Raw genomic sequence first — 21771 nt, forward strand, 5'->3', positions numbered from 1 at the left:
TCTCTTCCCAATTTTATAATACATTCAAACATCTAGGAGGACAAGTGGAGGGTTGGCACAAGGAATCTTGCCACCTCATCCTGCTTTCACCATTATTTAACTTGCACTCTTGGACCTTCTATACCTCCCCCACATGGGCCTATCCTACATGGAGGGAATAACCCAATATAATATCCATCTCCACCTATTTTATATTACTTCTCCCATGGACTTCGAGCCATATCTCACTAAATGCAGCCTAGGTGGAGGGGTGGCACATGGAGGAACCATGCCACCGTACATTTTATAATATTACTACCATGGATTATATACAACACACCTTATGGGTCCTCTTACGTGGAAGGGTGGCACATGGTCATGCCCTGCCATCTCAACCCTAGGCCCTATGCACACCATATTTTATTATACTATTGCCACACATACAAAAACACACACATATTTATGCCTTTTTACTTTGGTCAAATTTATCCATAACAAGACACACACACACAACGTGATATTCTGGGGAAGCTTGCGATACGTGATGCATTTACATAGCAGATGTTGAGGTAGCCGTGTTCTGCGATATGTTGAGCAAAAAGTTTTATTGTGAGCCCTTAAATGGCCATGGGGTGCTCTGCAATTACGTCCACAGAAATATTGCTCTAGTCAGATAATCACCCATGCTTTATCCACATAGACTACATTCCACTTCTTTGTTCTAGCAACCATGATTGAGAGATGCACAGGTATTTTGAAACGCCATTGTGATCACGATCGATTAACAGTGCTTAGCTCTAAACAATGGCAACCGAAAGTCCCCACACATTGGAATGTGGCCGGGGCATTACAAAGGCCGAATGGCATGACTCGATGTGCAAAAATACCCCATTATATAGCAAATGCTATTTTTGATTGGTCTTGAGGAGCAATTTACACTTGGTTATAGCCACTGAAGTCATCCAAGAAGCTATATATTTCAGATCCTGCCACCTTTTCCAACACTGTTTCTATTAAGGGTAGGGGATAGTGATCCCTAATTGTGGCGGCATTCACATTTTTTAAGTTTATGCATATTCTAAACTTCTTGTTGCATTTAGGCACAATGACAATGGGTGTGAATCCGGCATCTAGGAGTTTTTCCAACTCGTCATAAACCATGGTGCCATATTTAGGATTTGTGTGATAAGGTCCACATACCTTAGGGTGAGCACCTTCCCTTATAGGTATCGTGTGTACTGCCACTTCTGGTGAAATTCCTTTCATCTCTTTGTATGACCATGCTAGGCAGTAACGGTATTCCATTAGGAGTTCTTCGAGTTTGGATTCATCTTCTTGACGAAGCTGTTTGACAATGAAAACCAATTTGTCTTCCTCTCCTTCAAGGGCGAGGTTTATTGTGCATGTTTTTGACGGTCCCTCATAGATTGGACTTTCTCCAATGCTATCGGTTTCTTGAACTTCAGATTCTCTAAGTGGTCGTGGCATTGCTATTGGCGCATTGCCACTTGTATAATTCTTGAAGTATTTCGGCACTTCTCGAAGATCGGCCTCTGATGGGGTTGAACTAGCCTGACATGTGGCATGTGTACTGGGTGGCATAGTTGCATTTATTAATTTGTTAGGCTCTTATTTTCTTTCTTTTTTTGAAGCTGCTTGATTGAGCTTCATCTGCACATGTGGCTTATATTTCTGAAACTTCTTACGTTGGGAACTGTGGGGTAACTTTTCCACTGGTAAGGTGTTTCCAAGTAAGGGTTCATGTGGTGCACATACTCCTTCCAGATCCTCAGGGGACCATTCAAGAGGCGATGGCTCTGATTTTGAGGGAGCTGACTTTGCAAGGTACAATTCGACAATCCTTGTTTGGACTCATTCAAATTCATTGAAGAGCTTGACCTTGGCTTTTCTGCAATTTCCTCCTTCAGCTTTCTTGCAGGATCTGAAGTCTACTATTATTCAACTTTGGAGGTTCAACTTTTGGGAGCTCGACTGCCATTAGGGAATGCACAATGGCTAGGTCATTATCAAAGATTTGATCTTCAATTTCGGCATTTGCAGCCTCTATTTCAAGGTCCCAAGGAAAATCTGAGTCATCATTGGTATGGGTACCTTCTTCAGGTTCATTATCCCATTCGAGGTCAGCCATAAAGAATGGCATCTCTAGATCGATTGGTTCTTCATGTGTTAGTGGAGGATCGACCTATAGTGCATTAGCATCTATCTGTGAGAAGATGGGGTCTAATGAATGGCAATTGTCGATGGTTGCCAATGTTTGTATCCAATTATTGACATTGGTTTGTGAGTCACCTGCTATGGCATGTTGTTGCAAGGGAGCTGATTTTCTTGAGATTGTCATGGAAGATGTGTCATCCAATGCTCTAGGAATAATTGATTTAATAGCTCCTGTCCCCACATTCACCCTGACTGCAGTGTCTCGATTCTGGATTGTCAGTCTATCAGTTCCCCAGTCATGGAGGACTGACGCTTCCCGTAACCAAGGATGTCCCAATAAGATTTGATAGGATTTTTTGGGGAGATCCAAGATTGTGAATTGAAGGGAAAAGCGGACTCCTGTGATCTTTGTGGACACGCCATTCACTATTCCCAAGGGTTTAGCTCATGAATCATCGGCAAGGCGTATGTTGAAATTAGCCTTTTGCATTGGTGGGAGACCCCATTCTTCATAGAGCTCCTTTGATAGGACATTGACACCTGCTCCACCATCCACTATGGCTTGGACTTCATTATATGCCTTGTGGATCAAAGGCATAGTAATGTTGCGTATGTCATCTCTCTCACCCATCTGCACAGGGATATCTTCAATGTCGTTCATAGGTGGAGGGGGATTTGCGAGTTCAATCCATCCTTTGAAACTCTCCTAGAGATTGGGACAATTCCGTAAGAGGATTCCAATGGGAATTGACACAATGCAACTCAGGATGCTAGAGAGTGCGGCTCCTTCAAGTTGATGTGGTGGTACATTCTATTGTGGAGTGTATTGTTGGAACAAAGGCTCGAGTACAGTATCAATACTTTGTGGGGCCAAGTCATGGATTGGGTCTTGAGCTTGTTTCTTAGCCTCAAATTGAGCTTGTTCATTTTGGACCCATTGCTGAAGTACCTGAAAACGAGCCTTCTCCACCTCTGCATTCGGGTATGGAGCTTCTTTTATTTGAGGCTCAGGAGTTGATGTGGATGAGCTCGGCTACTCATTGCTTGGTGGAGGTGGAGGCTCTTGTGCTTTCTTTTTCATAAGTCGCTTTGGTTGGATTGGAATGATAGGGTCCTTGGTGGCCTCTTTTTGTTGGCGTGTAATTACATTGATAGGTTGTGACTTTACACTTGTCGGACCCAGACTTTGATGGTCCACCCCAATGATGCCGATGGGGACGTCAGGCTTAACCTTTGGTTGTTTTGGGACCTTATTTTTCATGGGACAATCCATACAGACATGTCCTATGCCACAATCTGTGTAGAGTGGTTGGAAAGTAGCTGGGCTACCACGATGAGGGCACTCTGCAATCCGATGATTTTCTCCACAATCGTAACACTTGATTGGTGCTCAAAATGTGTTGGGTCATACATGATTGGCATAAACTGGTATTAGACCCTCTGCACCTTCTACATAGTACACTGGGTACTCTGCTTCATACTCCAATAGTAAGTCTACTTCCTCGGTTTGTAATTGATGTACTGCCTGAGGAGCTGGATTTGGTGCTCTTGGCTACGATCGTGGATTCGGATTCCTGAGTAGTTGTGGGACTTGTGTCCTAACGGGAACAGGATTTAGCCTCGGAGCTGGGGGCGCTTGTGTAAGTGCCGGTTGCCTGTATACTAGCATGGGTGCCGCTTGGTATTGTGGGGGTTGAGGTGGATTGTTGCGCATGTTGAAGATGCAACTGTTCTCATCATGGCCGCCGACGACGTAGATATGGCACCACAACCATGGCGGTGGATTTGCTTGTGTAGTGATCCTTGCTCTTAGGACTGGGCACTCATTTGCTGTATGATTTGCCAGGCAGTGTGGACACCAGACATTTTCTCGCTGTGGACATGTTTGAGTTGGTGGCTAAGACAAGTGGAGTTTTTGATTCTTCTTTCAGCTTCAAGGTCATGGCCTCTAAACGATCTTCATTGGATGTTTTGGCAGTGTCCTTTGATTTACCTTTTTTTGAGTGCTTATCTCATGTATTTGATCTGCCATCATCACTGCTAGTGTGTGAGTATCATTCCATCTTCGATGTCAATGGCTGCTGCATGAGCAGCACTGAATGTTTCATAGCTACTTATCTTTTTCATATCCTTTCGGATTTTCTTTCTTAGACCTGCTATGAACCATGCCATGAGGTACTTTGCGTTTGGGCGTGGGCCACATTTGGTGATCAATCTCTTCATCTTTCCCATGTTCACAGCTTTCAAGTCATTTTGAATAAGTTTTTACGGGTGTTCTTGGATGCCTAATCACAACACCCATCCTTATATCTCCCAATTGGGATATTGATTTTCATGTACATACTGATGGATCCAAGAATGCAATTGGGAGTGTGTTTTGTCAACCTGGTGAACATAAGAAAGACTACCCCTTCTACTTCACCAGTCGACAACTCAATGATGCAGAGATTAACTATACAACCACAGAAAGAGAAGCTCTAGCAATGGTGTATAGTGTAAAGAAATTTTGGCACTATCTACTCGCAAATGATTTTGTCTTCTACACCGACCATCAAGCATTGCTTTATCTTGTGAATCGTCCATGTACCACAGGAAGAATAACCAGATGGCTCCTCTTGCTGCAAGAATTCAACTTCAAAATCGTGGTCTGCAAAGGTGCCCAACACTACATTGCCGATCACATGTCTCGAGTCAAGACAGGAGAAGAAGCCACTGGAGTAGAAGACGACTTACCAGATGCCACACTATTTCAAATAGATGTTGTTGCAGAATGGTGTGGAGATATCAGTGGGTACTTGATGGCAGGAAGACCACCCCCTGACATGAAAGCAGTAGATGCCAGAAAATTGATTCTAAAAGCTGCACCCTATCAACTCATTGCAGGACAACTCCACAAGATTGGCAAGGACCAGATATTAAGAAGATGTGTAATGCCTCATGAAATCCTGCCAATCCTGAGTGAAGTCCATGAAGGCATTGCAGGAGGACACTTCCACGGGGAAGCCATAGCAAGAAAAGTTCTCCTCGCAGGCTACTTGTGGCCAACACTGTGGGCAGATGCCTATGAATATATAAAAGGCTGTGATGTATGCCAACGGACTATTAAACCACAACACAAAGACTTCAATCCCCTAACACCAATTGTTGCACAACAACCATTTGAAAAATGGGGGATTGACTATGTGGGTCCCATACATCCAGCAGCAAAAGGAACACAGGCACGCTACATCATTGTGGCCACTGATTACTTTACAAAATGGGATGAAGCTAAAGTAGTCAGAAAGGCAGATGCCAGAAGCACAGCAAGATTCTTATACGAAAATGTCATCACCCGATTCGGATGCCCCTTTGAAATTGTGTCGGATAGAGGCACACATTTTGTCAATGAGGTAATCCAAGAACTCTTGTCTGGCTTCATGGTAATCCATAGAAAAAGCGAACCCTACTACCCCCAAGGGAATGGACTAGCAGAATCCACAAACAAAATAATATGCATTATCCTCACCAAGGTAGTAGAACCACATCGTTCTGATTGGGCAGAGAAACTGAATGCAGCCTTATGGGCATACAGAACCACATTCAAGGTTAGTACAGGGAACACACCTTTTCAATTGGTGTACAGCCTTGAAGCTTTGGTCCCACTCAAATTTGTAATACCAAGCCTATGCATCGCAGTACAGGAACGCATGGGTGACCATGACTCCTTGAAAGAAAGGCTCTGTCATTTAAAAAAGCATACAGAGACAAGACTAGTCGCCTACCATGCCATGACAACAAAAAAATGTAGAAGAAAGGCATGGTTTGACAGGAAAATGAAAGCTAAAGACATCAAGAAAGGCGACCTAGTCCTGTTATACAATGCCAAAGTACACAAGGGGAAACTGAAGTATCTAGGTCAAGGACCATACCGAGTACAAAAGATGAATCCCATCGGAGTTGTGCTACTTGAAACTTTGGATGGAGTCCAATTCAACACAACAATAAACGGGAGCCGATTGAAGTGCTACTACATCAACACACAAGCCATCCCCGACAAAAACAAAGATTTGGGAAACCAAGTCTTCCTTAGTTAGGATTAGATTGTATCACGAGCACTCACTTGCATATGTACGTCTTCGCACATATAGGTAGCATCAATCGATTTTACCTAGAGCTCAAAAGTGATGAATGAGTTCTAGCTGCCCTATGAAAATCCCAGCAAAAAAGCATATAGTTAGTCCCTACCTAGCTACTAGGTCACGTGCACTCACATGCTTTCGCTTAGACACATAGATGAATGCATGAATAATTGTACCACACACTTTCATTCCACACTCTCAAAGGATGTATAAAAAAGATCTCTCTCCCACACACACACACAGAAAGGTCATACCAGCATGCCAATCAATCTACTGATCAATGGTACATTACATGCACATGGATGCAGGTTCAGAAAATATGCCGCCACTAAAGAGGATACTTAGAAAGAGCCCACCGCCTCAACCACAAGACCCCCTATAGAGTTCGTAGCCATCTACATCCTCTCAACCACGGAGATCACGGGCATTCGTGGTCCAAAGCGATAGCTCCAAAGAATATTTCGTGCATGACCAAGTAGAACAAATGCCACCCCAGTCACAACCGGCCTCCACAACCATTAACAAGGCCCAATCATTGGAACTTGTCTAGCCACCCACATCGACTTATGCTCTTTCCTAGGAAGCAACATCTTACTTAGAGCAACGGGGTCTAGGCAGTTTGCATGAGAGCCTCAAATCCTTGGAGGATAGTCCTACCCTGACCACCTACATCAAGGACTTTCTCAATTCTTACTACTCCAGCAATGCAAAGGATGGCAAGTACGGTACAATCACTGCACAGTAGAGCCCACTGAACATTATCCTCGATAGTACAGTCATTCAAAGGGCTTTCTCACTGCCAAAACAAGGTGGCAAATACCCTAAATGGTATGCTGATGCAAATTTTATTGAAGTACAGTCTCTCCTTACCAAGGGCACACTGATCCACAGAGATGGCATATTGCTTCGCACAATCCTTGACCATCGCCTCAAGGAAACAGCACAATTCCTATCCACAGTCCTAGGAGTTAAGTACGGCAAAGAACGCTCCCTTCCACTCTGCGCATTAGTTTTGCTGAGAAGGAAGCTAAAACAAGACTGGGTCCAGCACTTCGTCATTTTCTTTACCAAAAAGCTCGATGGTTCTTCAGGCCAAAAATGTAAAATTCCAAACTTATTGGCTATAATCATCAAAAAAGAATTACAAGAAAGAGAAATGACTCTGCCCCAGTCACCAAAACCAATTGAGGAGTTGGACATACCCTTCTCACCAATATGGGAGCCGTCACCAACTTCTCCAACTATCACATTGATAAGTGCAGATGCCTTAGCAGAAGTACCTATTCTGGAGGTCGGGATTGTGGAATTGCCCCACGAGATGCTACAGCTCGGTGCACAACTGCAACCAATAAGTCTCCACCAACAGCACCAACTAGAGCTCAAGACAAGATCGGCACCCGCCGAACTAGAGGAAAGATTGGCACCAAAGCCTGAGACTACATCAGCACTCAAACTGCCCATCGATGCCATGCCAGTCGATGAGCCACAAGGGGAGCTAGTGCTAGATCAGTAGTATGGTTGTTGTACACAAGGGACTGAAATGCCATTGGAATAACCTCCCCCAAGTACTATAGAATCATTGGGATGGCTACATGGGTACCACTTGTATCAGCAATATCGCCAGACCTCATCGCCATCTATCATTCTCCAACATCAAGCTAGCCAAATGATCCAAATGTCATAACTATGCACTAGCTTGGCCAAGGAAGCATATGCAAGAGAATTGGAAAGGCAGACTGCATAAGAAATTGAAGACCAATTCTAGGCAATCGCCATAGAGGTCAAGGCACTTCGGGCACAGATAGATGAGAAGGAGGTAGAAGAAGTGTGCATGAACCAAGCTCTCCAAGCTCAAGAGAAGCTCAGGGGGGTCACTCATCATATGTAACCCTATCACGTGAGTTCAACAGAAGGACTTTTTTTATTTCTAAAATTTACAAAAATAAATATACATAAGGGACTATTTAAAATAGTTTTGGAGAAAATTTACAGATTTGTATAGAAAAGGAGTACATTTTATTCATGAAATTTTTTACAGATAAGGGACTTTAAATATAGGCCTTGAACGCACGTGATATAGAGGGTTTATACATAGTGACCCCCCCGAGAAGAGAAGGCAGTTAGAGATGTGACCTCCGACCTCCACCAAAGCCAAACACAGCTGACTGCGGCAGCAGAAGCAATGGCAATCCTATAGACCTACTATAACTCCTTAACATCTACACATGCGTAATAGACGGAGGTAGTGGAACAAGCTCAACTCACTCTCATTCACAAAGAAGAAGAGCTCCAGGATTGCAAAGACAAGCTTGAAGACATGAAACAATCTTTGGCAGTACGTGCCTTCAGCATTGATGAGTTTACAAGGGAATGCCGAATCTTAAAAGACCAACTTGCTACTGTTCAAGAGGCCAGTACTTCATAAGCCCAAGTCTTGGACCAATGGTCCAATACCACTGAAGACATTCCTCAACAGGAAAAGGTCACCTTGCAAATGAAAAAGCTTAAGGAGGCATACACAACCATCTACCATCAGTACAAAGAAAAAATGAATGAGATGCACTCCCAAAAAATAGTCATCTCCAAGCTTGAACTCCAATTTCTAGTGCACAACAATGAGGCATTGGAAGACAACACCAATGACGCCCCACTACAATGCACAACTGTGGTGTACCAAGAGCTTGTGGCTACTCTACAAGTGGAAGATCACCTCAACGCACGCGTGCTTATCCAATGGAAGAAACTCCAAATCAGGATCATATCTGCTCATTCAACAATCAACTGGGAACGTTCAATCGGGACTAAAACCCTGCGCATAATTCGTTAAGACTTGTATGAAGATGAGAATAATATCTTCTACCTATCTACACATGCCAAGTTTATAACACTCAGTACGGATGCTTTCATTGCATATGTCTGCCTCATGGGTAGTCCTCCCCTCAGGGTTATTGCAGGTTTGTTGCCATTGCTACAAAGGCCATCCCTATTATTTACACGGCACGACATAACCGACATCCCACCCATGCATTTGATCATCCCATGACTTCAGCAAAAAGAAGTGTCGGAAGATGACAAGGCCTATCTCACATCCAACTTCCCATATCTAACCACTCTTTCTGCCAACATCATAACCTCACTTCCCCTTGCTGCTACCACCCTCTTAACCTTCCCCGAGCTCCATCCTAACATCTATTCCCTCCATCGTCTCTTTGCTCATGCCTCTCACCATTTTCAACTTACCCAACAGTCACAAACTTACGAGCCCCTCACACCTAGCTTTTTCCCCTCCCTTGCTAATCCTACCCTTGAGGATTACCAAGCTGCTCAAACCATTTGCCCAATTCTTCCCCCCCTCCCCTCTGCTCCCCCTTCCACCACTATCACTCAGCCATATTTCTCCCCAATGTCACCCGATTCTCTCCCTACCCCGTCATCACCTCCGACACTTCTAGTGCTTCCATCAGCAGAAAATGACACAATATTTGATTTTGAATATCAGGATGCGGATAATCCAATTTGTCAAGTTCCAATGATGGGTATGATTTTGATGAGATACCACTTCCCACTAACCCCATCGAGGAATTTTGGAGCAAATATCCTGATATGAAAACTCGCGGTGGATGGGGACCCTGGATCACTTTCCTACCAACCTTTGTCAGCGTCAAATTAGTGAAGGTTGGATTGGCAAATTGGATCCACAATCTGATTGGCGCCATCCCAAGCTCTTTGCTGTAATCTTCTTAAAGGAGTACTTACGGGCACCTCAATGTCTCAGAACCCATCCCAAGTTCTATGCACTTCCACGGTGTAAAAAATGGGAAGCCAACATACACACTTTGGCTGAAGATCGAGTCATTAATTGGCCAATGATCGAACCCTACTCTGGTGTAGAATGGAATATCCAAGGCACCATGGTCCAAGCACTTCAGTAGCATGAACAAATAATGCGCGGCAACATTGATTGCTTCCTTCGCCAAAGTGCCATATTCTGTAAAACATTGGAAGTCATTCTGGAGCTCCCATGTTACCTTGATTCCCATTTGCCTCCACTCAACTTTAATCCCAATGAAAGGATTGATGTTCAGATTATAAGTCGGCTCTATCAAAGAGTGATCTTCTTGGAGGCACACCACATATCTCTGTTCGAGCAAATGGTGGATACAAGCTACCTTGAAACTGCACAAAAATTGTACGGTGCTAAGGCTCTATAGCAGGATCGACTGGCACGACACAAGTTCCACAGCCACTAGACTAAAAACATGGCAACGTAGGTATGTGATCACAATAAGCCATAACCTGAGGACGGGTAATAAAATGGATCCGGGAGTATGTTGACTCTGTGCCAACATGAACTTATGTAGAAAGGGAAGGTGATACAACTTTGTGATACAACTTTGTGTTATGACTTTGTGATACAACTTTGTGTTACAACTTTGTGTAACAACTTTGTGATACAACTTTGTGTTACGACTTTGTGATACAACTTTGTGTAACAACTTTGTGTTACAACTTCTACATGTACAAAGAGAATGTGTTACAACTTTGTGTTACAACTTTGTGATACAAGTTTGTGCAGAGAGAGAAGCTCTCCAACTTGTACAAATACCCCATAATGGAATGAAGCCCACACTCTTTGGGGCATTGTGTTGAGTCTACTTTGGTATTCCAAGCATTTGTCTCAAGTGTCCATGCTTCCTTGCACTCCATGTCCAAAAGCATGTCCTAACCTTGCAACTCCTCCTCCCCTCTCCTCCAAGCTTGCAACCCACCCTCTCCCTCTCCTCCTCTCCTCCTCCTCCTTCCTCCTCCTCCTCCCTCCTCCTCCTCCTCCTCCCTCCTCCTCCTCCTCTCTCTCTCCTCCTCCCTCCTCCTCCGTCCTCTCTCTTCTTTCCCCATGCTCTTACACCTTCTTCCTCTCCCACTCCTATGCTCCCCCTAACCCTTTGTTCCTCAACCCTTAAAACTCCATGATCTACGAGGGAGACGAGTTCTCCACCATGTACTCTACCCTGACCTTGGAACCTCCTTCTGAACCCTGGATCCTCCTTCTAACCCTGGACTCCTTCTAAACCTTGGAACCTCCTTCTAAACCCTGGAACTCTTTCTAAACCCTGGAACCTCCTTCTGAACCCTGGAACCTCCTTCTGAACCCTGGAACCTCCCTCTAACCCTGGAACCTCCTTCTAACCCTTAAACTCCTCCTAAACCCTACAACCCCCAATGAAGGCAAAAGCCTTCATTACCTCAACAAAGATGATTTACGTTCCTTTTACACATGGATGCACTTTGTTTGCTTACCACACTTAAGCCTACGTCTCTCACCGGAACACGACTCGAGGTCCTAAGCTACACATATACTACAACCGACAATCCCAATATATCTGTAGGTGATAAAAGGCCTCAGAACCCTGCAAACACAGAATACCCAACTCTTCCTATGAAAGTAGTAGGAAAGAGCCAACAATGTTTAATTTCCAAGTCATTGTTTATATCAAAGACAAACCCTACTACAATCAAGTTCTCTTTTTCCACTAGAGTAATTGAGATCATCAATGCAACCTTCCACACAAGTGGGGTGTTTCCAAGGACTCCTTGCATGGATTAGTTTAGATTCCATGCATATGTAAATGCTTAGCTTTTTTAACTCTATTCACTCTTGGAACAAAACCCATGTTTCTTTGTTGCTGCAAAAATATCCTTGCCTAGCATCTTCCTAGCATCAAATTTAAATCAAGGTTTCCCATAATAGGGAGCAAGTAGACATTGTCTATTTTGACAAAAAGAAACCAAATTTTAACATCCTCTACCTTTTAATTGCACTCTGGGGATCACTCTTCATAAACCCATAAAGCATGTGTACGAAATCATGTGTTAAAAATTACCCCTATTCTTGCATTTTTACATTTTCTCATGTAAATGGGTAAACCCCTGCACATGTTTACATTTTCAATCTTAAAATTGTCGCACTCCTTCATAAATCTACATATATAAATTACATTAAGTTGCTATTTTATAAATCCCCTCATGCACATAAACAACATGTAAGTCCCCCCACTAAAAAATACCACTCAATGCGCTAAAGCGCTATGTTCCATGTTTATGAGTGATCCCCCCGGAGTAATTGCCAAACCCAAATGGGGTCATGTTACAATAGTCCTCAACTTTAGACTACTCAATTTCAAGAAATGTGACACATAGCAACCCTTTTGAATATTTTCTATTTTATAGAAAACTTAGATTCTTTCTTTGCTTGCTTGATTTTCCAACCACTTCAACTAATTGTCGCTTGCTTTTTTGGGCTTGCTCGCTTTTTCTTGCTCGCTCTACTGACTACCTCAGACTATGAGAACATAAGAACGGGACTGTAGTACATAGAGGAAGGTATATTGAGAGGTAAACGTGCATGCGATTAAGATTCTAGACAGAGTGATGAAGAGCCTTTGAGCCATTGAGCTTTCCGTGTGTATATTTCATTTGTTGTTTGAGAGGGGGTATGAAGAGACCTACTAGAGATATAAGGCAAGCCCTTCAGTAAAAAAGCTAGCACCTCATACCTGAACATGTACATAATACAATCTGAGATGTCCGGTAGTGTAGAGGTTAGCGGAGGGTCTATATGGACCATATTGAACTCATAAAAGACATATACTAACGAGTGCAGCATAGGAACATGGTTTCGACTACCTTTTACATATTTTTAGAAGTATGTAGGAGGATAAGCAAGAGTTTTGGTTATATGAACGAGCCTCTAGTAAAACGTAAATAATGTTTTGGAATGGTCTTGCCGGTGAACGAAATATGCCTAGGCCTAAGGATGGCCACCCAAGGAGGATGAGGGTACATTATATACCCTAGGATATCCAAGCACCAGTCGAGGATCCCGTGTATCCCGTCAACATGAAAACATATAGATGACTGATGAGGGATGCAGATGGGAATACAAACCCAGGTAAGATAGTTCTCTATTGACCAGACACTAGCATAGTTGATTTTCACACATTATTTTCCGATTGTTGCGAAGAGACCCCTGTCAGAAGTATGCATATTTTGAGATAATAAGTTGGAAAGCAGTTATGTAGCAATCACTATACAAATAGAAGGGATCGACATCTTTTTATGAGGAGGTTTCTCTCAACCTAATCATCTTGCATGAACCCAAGAGGGAGAGTAAAACGCAGTACACTAGCTTCCTAGATCCCAGGAGATGCCTCCCTCAAGCTACACTACACCACTACCCTTGTACTACATGATATTATGGTTGAACGATATGAACAAAAAACCAGAGAGGAAAAGTTATTGCATTTTCCTAGAAGATTGGAGCTAGGAAATCCCCATAAGTTTACAGGCTCTTCATCATTCACCTCTTTATTTTGCCTCTCGGACCATTGCCTCAGCACTCCTTATTGTTTTGCCTCTATGTTTCAGCGAGCTAGGTTGAGATCTTCGACTATGCGACTATCTACATGGTGCCACCTTCCTTTCTTTCATACTTTACAAACACAATTAGTGCAAGGTGTGGTTTTTTGGCATTCTCACCGATGGATGCACAAGAAATAAAGCCGAGTTTCATTTCCTCCCCTTGATTCGAACCTCTTATTCTTCACTAGAAACTCTCATCTAGACTCTATCTCTTGACTTGGTATAAATATGGTGGCGAGCAACGTATTCTTGCTTCTTCCCCTTCTTTGGTCGCCGTGTGACTAGACCGCAACTCCATCATCTATGGATCCATGAAATTCACTTGGAAAGAAACTTTTGAAAGTTGTAGATGCCTTGCCTCTACTCACAAACCAGGACTTCCTAGTTCTCTCTCGGGTCAAGTTTTGTAGCAAACGCTTTACACTTGCTCTCTTTGTGTCTCCTTGATGTTTCTCTTTCAACTAATTAGCCAGCATGGCCACTTTTCGTTTCTTTTGCTTACTTTCAAGAGCACTTGGTGGCATGGAGTTTCCTTCTCTTTACCATTTTCTTGATTTGGTTGGCAACCTTACATGCTTGAGCTTATGCTAGGCTCTGTGGACCTCATTCTTTCCACTTCATGACAAAATATGAAGAGGGGAGAGGAGAAGAGTGGAGATGAGGAGAGAGGGCACAGCTAGAGAGCACACCACAAATGACTAACTGTACACTAGAATTAGTTGAAAAAATAGAATATATACAAACCCTTTTAGGGTTAGGGTTAGGGGATCTAACCCTTTCCTTTATAGCACTCTATAAGGTTAGTGCTATGCACATATGATCACGTGATGGTGCTATGCACACATGATCACATGATGTTGAGCGTGAACTCTCAACACCTTCCCTCAAGATCAACATCATGAAGTAGGCCTTCCCTCAAGATGATGATTCTGGGGAATCGAAGAAGGACTGAGCATTACATTCCATCACACCCCTTTAATGGGAATGTCCTTCCTCTGCATCAAACCAAGAGCTAGTCGATGTTTCTCGAATAGCTCTTTACCGAGTGGTTTGGTAAAGATGTCTGCAACATTCTCTTTGCTATCACAATGCTGCAGTGTGATGTCACCAAGTAACACTCTTTCTCTGATGAAGTGCTCTCTGACATCAATGTGCTTTGTCCTGGAGTGATATACTGGATTTTTGGCCAATGCTTGAGCTGATTGATTATCACAGTATATTGTTGTTGGCTTTGACTCATCAAAGTAATCTGTTTCTGACAATAGTCTTCTAAGCCATATAGCCTCACATGCACCTGTAGTGAGTGCTCTATATTCTGCTTCAGTCGAAGATAAAGAAACAGTTGGCTGTTTGTTTGACAACCATGATATAGCACCTTGACCAAGGAAAAGTGCATATCCCTGTGTCGATCTCCTGGTCTCATGATCTCCGGCATAGTCACTGTCATAGTATCCATGTAACCGTGGATGACTTCCTCTGTATTCTATCCCAAACTGTCTTGTACCTCTGATGTATCTCAAGACTCTTTTAGCTGCATTCCAGTGAGACTGTTTTGGATTTGCCATAAACTGTGCTAGTGAGCTTACTGCATAACAAATATCTGGCCGTGTGATTGTCAGATATATAAGAGATCCAATGAGTTGCCTGTAGTATCTGTCATTGACTGTAGGCTTTTCTGAATCTTTAGTAAGTTTCAAACTCTGTTCCATGGGAGTGGCTGCAATCTTGCAATCTGCCATATGAAACTTCTTCAGGAGACTGTCAACATACTTGAGCTGACTCATGAATGTGCTATCTGAATCTCTCCAGAAGTCAATTCCAAGACAATAGTGCATAAGTCCAAGATCTTTCACGTCGAACTCTGCAGAGAAGTCTTGTTTTAATTTTCTGATGAAGCTATCCTTGCTTCCTGTCACAATCAGATCATCTACATACAAAAGTGCAATACTAATATCTTCCCCTTGAACTTTGTAGTAGAGAGTATGATCTGCATTGGACTTCATGTATCCCAGATCAGCAAAATACTTTGTACCAACTTCTTAAGCTATAGAGACTTTTCTTGAGATGGCAAACCTTGTTCTCCTTTCCTGGTTCAACATAACCGGCTGGTTGTTGCATGTAGACTTCCTCGTCTAGATAACCATTGAGAAATGCATTCTTGACATCGAGCTGATACACATTCCATTTACTGAGTGTCGCTAGTGATATCAAGAACCGTATGGAATCCATCTTTGCTACTGGAGCATAAGTCTCATCATAATCTTGGCCATATTGTTGTGCAAATCCTTTTGCAACTAATCTGGCTTTGTATCTCTGAATACTGCCATCTGGATTGTACTTCACTTTGTATACCCATTTGTTGGCTATGGCCTTCTTTCCTGGTGGAAGGTCACATAATTCCCAAGTGTTATTTTTATACAAAGCATCCATTTCTTCATTCATAGCAGTTTGCCATTCTGGCTTATCTACTACGTCTTCGAAGTACACTGGCTCTTTTGTATCCATGATGGTAGTCATAAGAGCATAGTTGGTGGTTTCCACCTGAATTGCTTTGCCTTTCTGAGCATATGTCAATCTGGCTGGTGGTCTGCTTTCCCTAGTAGACCGTCTGAGCTGCTGTGGCACTGTTTGGGGTGTTGGTGGCAATTCTTGCTCTTCTTCATCAACCTGTTCTGTAGATGACTGTGAAGTCGATGCTTCTATCTCCTGTGTAGGTGAGGTTTTCCATTCTGATTCCTCATCAAAGATTACATCTCTGGAGATAATGACTTTGCGGTTGATGGGATCATACAATTTGTATGCTTTGCTTTCTTCACTGTAGCCAACCATGATGCATTTGCGTGACTTCGCATCCAATTTCTTGCGATGATCATCATGTATGTGGGCATATGCTATGCAACCAAATATGCGGAGATGCCCAATGCGTGGCTTGTGTCCAGTGAATGCTTCATAAGGAGTCATACCTTGTATCGGTTCGGTAGGAAGCCGATTAAGCAAATAGTTAGCTGTAGCTATAATTGCTTCTGCCCAATACTGATTCGGAAGATGCTTTTCACTAAGCATTGCTCTAGCACTGTCTGCTAAAGTCCCATTCTTCCTTTCAGCTCTTGCATTTTGCTGAGGAGTATCTGCACATGTGAATTGTCTTCAAATGCCGTGATTTTTGCAAAAGTTCATGAATGCTGAAGACATGTATTCACCTCCTCTATCTGATCTCATGACCTTGATCTTTCTGCCTGTTTGGTTTTCTACCATGGCTTTGAATTCTTGAAATCTGGCAAACACTTCAGATTTCTCTTTCAGAAAGTAGACCCAACAATATCTGCTGTAGTCGTCGATGAAGGTCAAGTAATAAAGTGAACCATTGATGCTGCGGGTCTGGGCATAACCCCATACATCTGTATGAATCAAATCAAGAATACCTCATGCACGAGAGGTACTTCTGACAAAGTTGGTTCGCTTTTGTTTGCCGAAGCAGCATGCTTCACAAACTTTTCCAAGAAAGTGTAGCTTCGGAATCCCAATTGCCATATTTTGATTCCTGAGGTCTAACAAGTACTTGAAGTTGACATGACCATATCTCTTGTGCCATTTTGTAGATAGTGGCATCTGTTGCATTTGAGCTGACATGGCATGCTTATCTGGTACTGTAGCTAGCATCCTGTATAAGCGTCCTTCCTTGACACCTTTTGCTACTAGCTGACCTCTTTTGGATTTGTCTCTGATAGTGCATTCATCACCATCGAAGATGACTTTGTAGTTGTGTTCTGTCATTTGACCTACTGACAAAAGGTTCTTACTGAGCTTCGGAACATAGAGCACATCTTTGACTAATCCTTTTGTACCAGTGAAATTGTTCATAGGGATAACACCTGTCCCTTGAACCGGATTCGGTGTATTGTCTGCTGTGTAGATGACATTTTTTTGACCTTCTAATGGCTTCATTTCTGTGAACCATTCCTGGTGATTTGTCATATGAGATGATGCACCGCTGTCGATGTACCAAGGATCTTGTTCCACTTGGTCGACTTGATAGCTGAAATCCTCTTTGGGATTGAAATCAGTGTCTAGGTGCACTACTGTATCAGTCTGATGCAATTCCTCACTTGCAAGAAACATATTTCCATGTTCATTTGCAAAATGACTGTGACTAGAATGTCCACCACGATGATTTCCTCTTCCTCGGGAATTCCCTCGATTACTGCTGGATTGACCGCCTTGGTCGTACTGCTTCTTGCGGCAATCTCTTTCATAGTGTCCAAACTTGTGACAGTAATTGCACTGGATGTTTGACACATTGGTGGATGCATTCTCTCGTCCTTGGAATCTTCCTCGGTTGGAATGATTTCCTCTTTGCTGATTTTGATGTTGCTGAGGATGATGCTGATGCTGATGCTGATTCTGACTTTGATTTTGTTGATGATGACCACCTTTCTGATATGATCTACCTCTGTTTCTGCCTTTGCCTCTACTTCTGTCTGAAGCTGTGAATGCCTGATCATTAGAATGACCTTTACATGCTTGAATGGCCTGAGTCCTGAGTTCTTCACCAAGTAGAACTGGCTGAAGTTCTTCCAGTGTTGGAATTTGCCGTTGGATGGCAATACTCTGGGCTAGATTCTCATATCCTTCTCCTAGTCCACCATTCAGGATTACTTGAACCATTTCTGCGGGATTCATAGTCTCTCCTGCTGCTGCAAGTTGATCGTTGTAGTCTTTGATGCGGAGTACATAAGCATGACCGGTTTCATTGCTATTGCGAAAACTCTGGTTGATCTGGTTTCTCAGGGTGAGAATCCTGGATGTGTTCTTGGACTCGTAGAGAGCTGCGAACATATCCCATGCTTCTTTTGATGTCTTAACTGTGTTGAGCTGTCCTAGCATGACATCTTGCACATTCTGCTTGATCAGGTGATAGGCATACTTGTCTTTCTTATCCCATTCTGCTTGAGCTCGGGCTATGGCAGGATCTGCTACTGGTGCAGAAACTGTTTGTGTAGATGTAGATCTCGATGTAGATCCCGTTGCTGGTACTGTGACAACAGATGGAGTAGAGCTACTGGTGGCTGGATCGGCCAATGGTCTAGGTATAGATCCATCGACATACTCCCATTTGTCTTGAAGCACAAGAATGGTCTCCATTCGGTATTTCCATGTACCATAATTGGAGTTGTCTAACTTAGCAGATGCCTCCAGATTGAGGTTGCTAGTCGACATGGTGCAAGAAATGTACTCAAAAAATGTCCTGGAAAACTCTGTATGAATCGACTGCAAATACACTGAAGATGCCAAGTGAAATCTCTATACCGTCGGTGAAGATAGAACTGCAGTATATAAGATCTGATCTGTGTTACAAGGCTTGTGGCAATGATGTCGGGAATAGCCAAGAGGCTTTACAAGGCTGAAAATGATGTGCACAATGCCGTGAGATAGCCGAATAGGCTTTACAATGGTGGCATGTGTGTGTGAAATCAAGTGCTATCTGCCCACTGAACCAATCTGCAATGCCTCTAAACTCTGCAGTCTGCTCACTGAACTGATGAACGTAAGGTTTTAGGTAATGTAATGATGTGAAATCGGATGTGAGCGTATGGACTGACCGAGTAGGTACTAGTCGGGAATTTCGGGCATGGCTTAGATTGGCAACTTGGGGAATTCAAAGCGTCCCCTCTATGGCAATCTAGTCTACTCTGATCTAGATCTAAACCAACCGTCGATCGATGAAAGAGCAGCAAATAATTCCTTTTCTTTTGTTCTTTTTAAGTGCTGGGTCAGATGCATCGATGTAGAGGCAAATGTGCGTGAAGGAAGTGGTTTTGTCGGCGAGGCTCAAATGTGAGTGTAACTTGCACCGAAATGTGCGCGTGATGTAACGAGCGCGTAGAGCACGAAAAATCGAGCGACTTTCCTTTTTGGAGCACCCTCAAATTCTTCCTGGATCAAGAGATACGACTTGATCTAGGTGGAGGGGCAAAAGGAGTGCAAATGGTGCTCAATGATGATGTGTCACTGTGAGTCACATGCAGTGATGATGTGGCACTGTGCTTAGCAAGAGGTGTGCCAGTGAAGCTCTGTGCTGAGGTGGCAGGAGTGTGCACATGCAGTGTGTGCACAGTGTGCCTGCAGGGGTCAGTGCTGTGGTGGCACTGCTGATGTGGCAGAGATGACATGGCCGTGATGATGTGTCACTGATGACATGGCACATGTGACACTGATGACATGTCACTGATGATGTGGCACAGGTGACGTGTCTGTCTACGTGGCAATGCTGACGTGGGCTGCTAACGTGGCAGTCGACTGCCATGTGTCAGCTAGATGATGTGGCAGACAGGATAAGATGATGACGTGGCAATTGGAGGTAAGGTTGCCACGTGGCAAAACTCTATCTGCCACGTGTCGAAATGCGAGGCACCAGAATCTATCCAAGATTTTGACAGAATCTTGGAGATTTCGTCGTCTTCTCCGTCGATGGAGTTCATTGGAGAGCGCGGCTCGTCGTAGGTGTTGATGCAGACTTTACTGAGTCGTTTGGAGAGGCGGCTCGTTTTAGTAGAAGAGCGGCTGGTGGAGGAAGCCTTTGCATGAAGCTTCTTGCGATCGCGCCCGCGTTGGAAGGTAGGCTTGCTGTTTGGAGAAGACCCGTCGATCGGAGATGGCGCGCTCGATGCTGGGCTTTGGAGCTTCGGTCATTCGGAAGTCATGCTATGAGCCCGCAATGCAAGAGAGGCTTGGACGCTCTTTTGCAATGGAAGCGTTGCCGTTTGGGTCGCTCTGCAGCTGGTTATGGAGCTGGATTGACTGTCATTGGTGCAAGGAGCCGTCTCGTTGTCTCTCAGGTTATGAATCCCTTTCCCAGAAGACAAGATTTCCACCTCCTTGGTGGAACGTAGCAGGAAGGAGGAGGGGACTAGGTGATGGAAGAACTCTTCTTGAAGAGGTTAGGCTCGGGACGAGAGATGGCCAAATGGCAACCTCCACGAGAAACTTGTGTGCGGTATTTGGGTAGTTGAACACTGGATCGGCGAGCTTCTGTACAGTCAAAAAAAAAAAACAAGTCTCCTGCTACAGTGGAGGCGGACAAGTATTCGGTATGCAGTACCGATGGATTTGAACCCTACGAAAAAAACCAGGCAAGAAACCACGACGGATGTAGAGGAAAGCTTCAAATTGGCTGGGGTCGAAATAGGCCCAAAGAAGCTTTCGATACGTCTACCTGCAACATCATCTGATGAGGCACAGGAGCTAGAGCCGTCGTTGGTCGTCGTAGGTAGGAGCTTCTACCTGGCCTTTGTGAGTGCTGTAGGTTGTTGTAGACTGGTGCGTCAATGAGCACTGCAGAGAAGCCTTTGTGGCTCGTTGGAGACTATTACAGGGCTTGCTGACAAACCGCCTTGTGAGCTAAGGCTATGTTGAAGGAGTATGGGTAGATAGAATGCCATACAAAGCTTCCAAAGTTATGTTTTCCACTATTGAATCCGAGCTCCTCAATGTGGTTGCTGCGGCAGTGAAGGAAAACATGAAAGTGAAGACTGTCACGGAGAATTCCTATAACATGAGCAAGGTCGCTTGCCTCTCAACGGAAATATTTGAAGCATGAAATCTCTCAAGGAACTCTTAACGGAAATCCTCTCTCACTCAGAAAGAAGAGATCTCTCTCTCTCACAATAAGAATGTCTCAAGAAACAATGAATCGAATGGAAGGAGATTAACGGAAATCTCTCAATCTCTCATGGACGAAAATTTCTCTCAAATGGACGGAAATTCTCTCAATGGAAGTGAAGGGAAAAAAAATCTCACAATCACTCAAGAGAACTCTCAATCTCACAATCTCTCTCACACTCTCAAGGATCACAATGTCTCAGCGGAAGACAAGGAAGCTCTGATACCATGACAAAATATGAAGAGGGGAGAGGAGAAGAGTGGAGATCAGGAGAGAGGGCACAGCTAGAGAGCACACCACAAATGACTAACTGTACAATAGAATTAGTTGAAAAAATAGAATATATACAAACCCTTTTAGGGTTAGGGTTAGGGGATCTAACCCTTTTTTTTATAGCACTCTATAAGGTTAGTGCTATGC

At 43.6% G+C, this 21771-nt stretch overlaps 1 pseudogene; it reads left to right on the forward strand.

Moving 5' to 3' along the window:
* LOC147883609 (uncharacterized) overlaps positions 1–20581 on the forward strand; it is a 42671-nt pseudogene extending 22090 nt beyond the window's left edge.
* The last annotated feature ends 1190 nt before the right edge of the window (positions 20582–21771 follow it).

Source organism: Dipteris shenzhenensis, chromosome 28 (assembly GCF_047967505.1).
Source record: "Dipteris shenzhenensis isolate YYH24624 ecotype China chromosome 28, Dip_SZ_1.0, whole genome shotgun sequence".
Classification (NCBI taxonomy): Eukaryota; Viridiplantae; Streptophyta; class Polypodiopsida; order Gleicheniales; family Dipteridaceae; genus Dipteris; species Dipteris shenzhenensis.